Here is a 6,136-nt window from a genome sequence, read left to right on the forward strand (position 1 = left end):
TCTATCCACAGATGACTGGACAAAGAAAATATGGTATATGTATACCATGGAATACTACTCAGCCATTAAGAAAAAGAATGAAATCATGTTTTTTTGTAGCAACATGGTTGGAACTGGAGGCCATTATCTTAAGTGAAGTAACTTTGAAATGGAAAGTCAAATACCTCATGTTCTCACTCGTAATTGGGAGCCAAACAGTGTGTACACATGGACATGGAGTGTGGAACAATAGACACTGGAGACTTGGAAGGTGGGAGGGTTCGAGGGGGCTGAGGAATGAGAAACTACCTTTTGGGGACAATTGTAGACTATCTGGGTGATGGGGACACTGAAAGTCCAGACTTCACCACTACATGGTACGTTCATGAAACAAAACTGCACTTGTACCCCTTAAATCTACAAAAATTAAAAAAAAAAAAGCTTTTCTGAAAGAACTTTTAAAGACACCTGGTTTAATCAAGTACAATTTAGTTAACTATGCAGTTTTAGCATACTTCTAATTAAGTATCATAATTCATAATAATAGCAAAAATATACACAATACCTAGAGTTAACAGTGTTAACTCTAAATGTTTGGTCATGATACCATTATGAAGGCTTCAAAAAGGAAAATTTATCTATGCTTTATTCTAAATTCTGTATTTTTCTATCAGCTCTTCTGCTTTAGGAATAAAGGCACTCATTGTATCTTCCTTTGACAATCCTTTTTGGAGGTTCTGTGCTTCCCATTTGGCCTTGCCTTTTAATTCTAGCATTTCTGGACACTCAATAGTAATGTTTCCAATTACAGCTTGTTTCTAAAACCCATACAGTTCTTTCAGTTCTTCATCATCTGGTCTTGTTTTCAGCTTCCTCACATCTTCTGTGATCATGTCAAAATCAGCCTGCAGGGACATGGTAGCTGGGCTATTGCTGCTCTCCAGGCACTCCTTCTGTATGTCTTATGCCTTTTTTGTTCCTCATTTCCTCCACTACTGCCTTCTTTTGTCTTGCATTGATTTTTTTTTTTTTTTTTTTTTGTAGTGTACCATTTAATACCCCTGTAATTTTCTTGACTTTTTTTAGAGACAGGGTCTTGCTCTGTTGCCCAGGCTGCAGTGCAGTGGCATGATCATGGCTTACTGCAGCCTCAAACTCCTCTAATTTTCTTATCAGTATGTTAAAAAAAATTTTAAGTAGTTACCACAGAGGTTACAATTAACATCATAAATTTATAACAACCTAGTTTAAATTGATCCCAATTTAGCTTTAATAGCATACAAAAATCTCTGCTCTATACAACTCTGCCCATACTTTATGTTGTGATTGTCACAAATTATATCTTTATATGTTGTGTGTCCATTAACAAAAATACATAAGATTTTTTTCTTACTTTTTTTGTTATTTAAGCACCAAGCACAGGAGAAGCAAGGATACAAGAATTTTTATGTATTTGTCTCTTAAATCATGTGGGAAATAAAAAAAGGAGTTATAAACTAAAAATACAGTAACACTGAGTTTTATATTTATTTATATACTTACCTTTACTGGAGTTCTTTATATGACTTCTTGATATGGCTTCCAGTTTCTGTCTTCATTTCAGCCTAAAGGAATCTCACTTAGTATATTTTTGTAGAGCAGTTTCACTGGGAATAAACTTTCTTAGCTTTTGTTTATCTGGAAATGTCTTAATTTCTCTCTCCTTTTTGAAGGACAGCTTTGTGTTTCTGGATTCTTGGTTTACATAAAAGAAAAAGAGAAGTGGAGAGAGGAGGAAAGGGCCAGGGAGAGAGAGAGGGAGAGAGAAAGAAAAGGGAAAAAGGGAAGAAAAGATATCTCTTAGTCGACTTTGTATTCGAGTGCTCCTTCAATGTTTAGAGAAGCTGTTTATAGCTCTGCCTTCGCCTTCACTTCCTGCTTGCATTAAACCTAGAGATCAGCCAGAAGTGGAAGCTAATCTCCCACATAGATCTTCTCAGGTCTTCTCCAGCATGTGTTCTACCTTGGGTATGCACATGGCTTTCTAAGTTCCCCAATATATGTGGACACTTTTGAATGCCTAATTTTTCAAAGAAACTCTCTCCCCGTCTTTTCCTTCCAGGCTTTCAGCATATCTATAGTTTGCCTCAATTGTAATTTTTTGTCCCAGGTGTAGCATGTTGTTTATTGGTCTTATAATGTTTGCAAGGAATGCTCTTTGCATAGCCACTTTTCTTCCATGAGTAAGTCTGAGTTAGGTGAAACAAAGGCAAGCTCCCTGTGTCAGTCCTTCAGGTAACCTTCAGATAGGTTAGAAAAGACAAACAGGATTCTTTGTGAATACGATTTGCTCTTTTATCTCTGGAGCCAGAGTGAAGGGTCCAACACTGGCTGCTGTCTTCAAGACTTTCACTTAGTCTGGGAGAAAGGTGGAGCAAAGGCAAGTGAAAATTGAGCAAAGCTTTCTGGCATTTTTAATGTTTGTTTCTTGATTTGGTGTTCAGTTTTTTGCTGTAAACCTTTGACTGTTTTCCAGAGTTTTGATAAAGTTGATTGCTACAATTTTGCTCAATTTATCAGTGTTTCTGTGGAAGAAGAGAGTGGGGGAGAGGAAGAAAGGGCCAGGGAGAGAGAGAGGAAGATGCTCCCTCTTGCACCATTTTAACCAGTGTCACCATCTATCCTTTTTAATGAGCCATTTGAAAGTAAATTGCAAATATCATAGCACTTCCTTCCCCCAAACGTAAACAGTATATCTTAAGAAAATACAAGTGTATAGGTATACTCTCATCAAAGACATTTAACATTGATACAATATTATTATCTAATATACGTTCTATTATTAATTTTCCTCAGTTGTCCCAATATAGCTTTTCCCTCCATTCCTATTCCAATCAAGTATCACACAAAGCATGGTGGCAAATGTGTTTTTAATTGCTTTATTTTCCCAGTGAATTGAACCTTTTGTTGAGTGAAGATGCTGAAACTAACTTTTACTCATAAGAGCTGCAACCCATAAGAGCTGATGTTAAATTTTTAGAATTTTGTGAGTCAGTTAACTTCACATTGGTGGCTTGAAATTGGCCAAGGTAAGGATATTTTCACCACAGAAATTGAAAAACACTAGAAATAAGTCTTCCCCTTCCCCTGAGTGCCCATTAAATATTTACCAGTGTACTACAGCTTTTTATCAATGTCTAGGGATTCATTTTATTTCTAATAATGGTTTTTTCCTTAAATATTTGTCTTAATACTATCGTATGTCTCCTGGATTTTATTTCCCTGATACATTGTTTTTCTTTTTTATCCTCACTTTTAATCTTTCTTTGTCTTTATAGTTGAAATAAATCACTTTAAGGCAGCATATGTTTGGTTTTTAAAAAAAAAAAAAACAAAAAACAACTCATTTTGGGCTGGGGGCGGTGGCTCACGCCTGTAATCCCAGCACTTTGGGAGGCCAAGGTGGGTGGATTACCTGAGGTCAACAGTTCAAGACCAGCCTGGCCAACATGGCGAAACCCCATCTCTACTAAAACGAAAAAAAAACAATTAGCCAGACATGGTGGTGAATGGATGTAATCCCAGCTATTCGGGAGGCTGAGGCAGAAGAATTGCTTGAACCTGGGAGGTAGAGCTTGCAGTGAGCTGAGATCGTGCCACTGCATTCCAGCCTCGGTGACAGAGCAAGATCCCATCTCATAAAAAAAAAAATAAATAAATAAAATAAAATAAAATCTCAATTTGACAATCTTTGATTGTAACTTAGAGTTTAGTCCATTTGGACACTTGTTATTATTGATATATTTGAATTTATCTCTGTTTTCCTTGTGCTGGATTATGTCCTATTTGACCCCCTTCTGTCCCCCACTACCCGCTATAAGTCACTGATACTCTGCGCTGCTCTGTGGCCTATGAGGATGACCTCTACAGCATCATCTGGGTTCCCTTGCCATCTGGTTTTGGGTTAAGTTCATAAATAGGACAGACCCATAGGTTTGGGAAGGTGTTCCTCCCTGGTGTTCCTGCCTGGCTACCATCTGTCAGTGGCTGCAGTCTGTTATGACTTTAGCTCCTGTTGGGAGGTGCCTCTTTCTTGGTTCCAACTCTTACTGAGCTCCGTTGACAGAGTCCTCATCTCTTTCTCTACCAGGCTTGGGGTTAGTATTGGTTTTCCACTCTTGCTCATCTCAGTATTTTTCACTCCCCCTTACTGGTTCCCTTAAACCTGCCCTCATCTCGTTAAATGTTTCCTTCACTAAACTCTTTTCATGTAAGCACTTCAAGTGTGTCATGTGTTTCTTTTGGGACTATGATTGATATAATCTTTTTTCAGCTTTTAAAATGTCCTTGCTGTTTCCTTGTTACTTTTTTCTCATATCTCCCATTCTTTCAGCTTGAAGTTTTTCCCTCTCATTTTACTTTTTCCACTCTTACTTTAGAAGTTATATATTCTGTTTCTATTCTTTTTAATGATTACTCAAAATATTTCAACAGAAATAATTTGCTTAAGAGATTTTTAGGACACTTTAACTCTGATAACCTTCCTCTTAGATTATAAGCAATTTTACTCAATTCTTTAATTCTATATTTTATTAAGCAAACAAGTTATATATTAATAAATATGATCATATATACTCGTGCCTGTTTAGAGATCTTAAGATGTTTAAAATTTTCTTCATCAACTTTCTTTTGCATTACAAACTCTCCTTATAGGATCATTTTTCATTTTTCTAAAGTACATGCTTATAAATCCCTCTGGTAAGGGTCTATTGGTAATACATCTTCCATGGTGTTCTTTATTGGAAAGTGTATTTATTTTGTCATTATTCTTCAAAGATATTTTCACTGGGTAATTCTAAAGTGACATTTTTAATATTCTAGGTTTCTACTTGTTGCAATTGAGAAGCTAGCAAACTTCACATCTACCTTCCTTCTTTTTCTTCTGGCAGCTTTAAAATCTTGTTTTATCTTTGGTGTGTCATAGTTTTTCGGTGATGGTCTTGGTCTATATTTCTGTTTTATTTATTGTACTTGCAATATATTGGACTTTTTGAATCTAAAGATTCACGTCTTTAATTATGTTGGAAATATTAGTAACTCTCCCTCATTTTTTCATTCGTTCCCTTTCAGTATTGCAAGTATATATTTGTTAGAGCTTCACACTCTACCCATTTTTTTTGTTTATCTTTATTATGTATATTTTATCTCTCTGACTTTCTGTGTTGTACTCTATGCAATTTCTTCAGATTTATCTTTCAGTTTACTAATTATTTCTTCATCTCTGTCTAATCTGCTGTTTAATCCCAATACCATAGTTTGAATTTTTTTCAATACATATATTTTACATTTCTTAAAGTTCTTGTTGGCTTTACTACTCTACTCATTTATTATAGACTCATTATTTGGCTATATTTTATTTTATTTAAAAATGTATTAGATATGTTTATTTTATATTCTATATCAACTTTATATCTGAAGCTTTTGTGAGTCTGATAATGCAATTTTTTAAAGGCTGAGACTTGTCCCTGATAACTTATTTCTTCATGTCTCACTATCTTTTACTATGGATTTTTGTTCCTTGAGATTTTATTAGTGGGGTTTTTTGAAAGTCCAAGTTGAAATTTAATTTCTTGAGAGAAATTTGCTTCGGTTTCTACTAAATGCCTGGGGACACTACCAACCTAAGACTTATTTAAATACAAATTGTTTCTTGTGTTTTGGAGGGACATTCAGATTCTGTATATTCTGTCACTAAATCCACTTGTGAGAGCATGCTTGTAGTTTTGAATTATCAAGAATAACTTATTTCTGACCTTTATTTATGGCCAAGACTGAGACAGGCAATTTTCCTTACCATTTTCCTCTATGAGTAGATTGTTTTCTAGTTCACTCACTGAGAATATTGCTTTTTTAGGATTCCTTGCTTTATGCAAAGTCCAGTATGATGGCCTGCCTCCCTTGGGCCCAGGTTCTGTCTCTTGTCTGTCATTCTGAATGTTCAGTGATAACCACAATGGGGGAAGAGGAAAGTGCGGAAGAAATGGGGAGATGTAGGTCAGGGGATGCAAAGTAGCAGATGTGTAGGATGAACAAGCCTGAAGATCTAATGCACAACATGAGGACTATAGTTAATAAAATTGTACTGTATTTTGGATTCTTGCGAAGTGGGTAGTTTTCA

General features: G+C 35.6%; 1 pseudogene; it reads right to left on the bottom strand.

The window, feature by feature from the left end:
- Nucleotides 1–629: 629 nt before the first annotated feature.
- On the bottom strand, nucleotides 630–896 carry LOC105510685 (annotated as a pseudogene).
- Between the last annotated feature and the right edge of the window lie 5,240 nt (nucleotides 897–6,136).

Source organism: Colobus angolensis, unplaced genomic scaffold, assembly GCF_000951035.1.
Source record: "Colobus angolensis palliatus isolate OR3802 unplaced genomic scaffold, Cang.pa_1.0 Scaffold19, whole genome shotgun sequence".
NCBI classification, from domain to species: Eukaryota; Metazoa; Chordata; class Mammalia; order Primates; family Cercopithecidae; genus Colobus; species Colobus angolensis.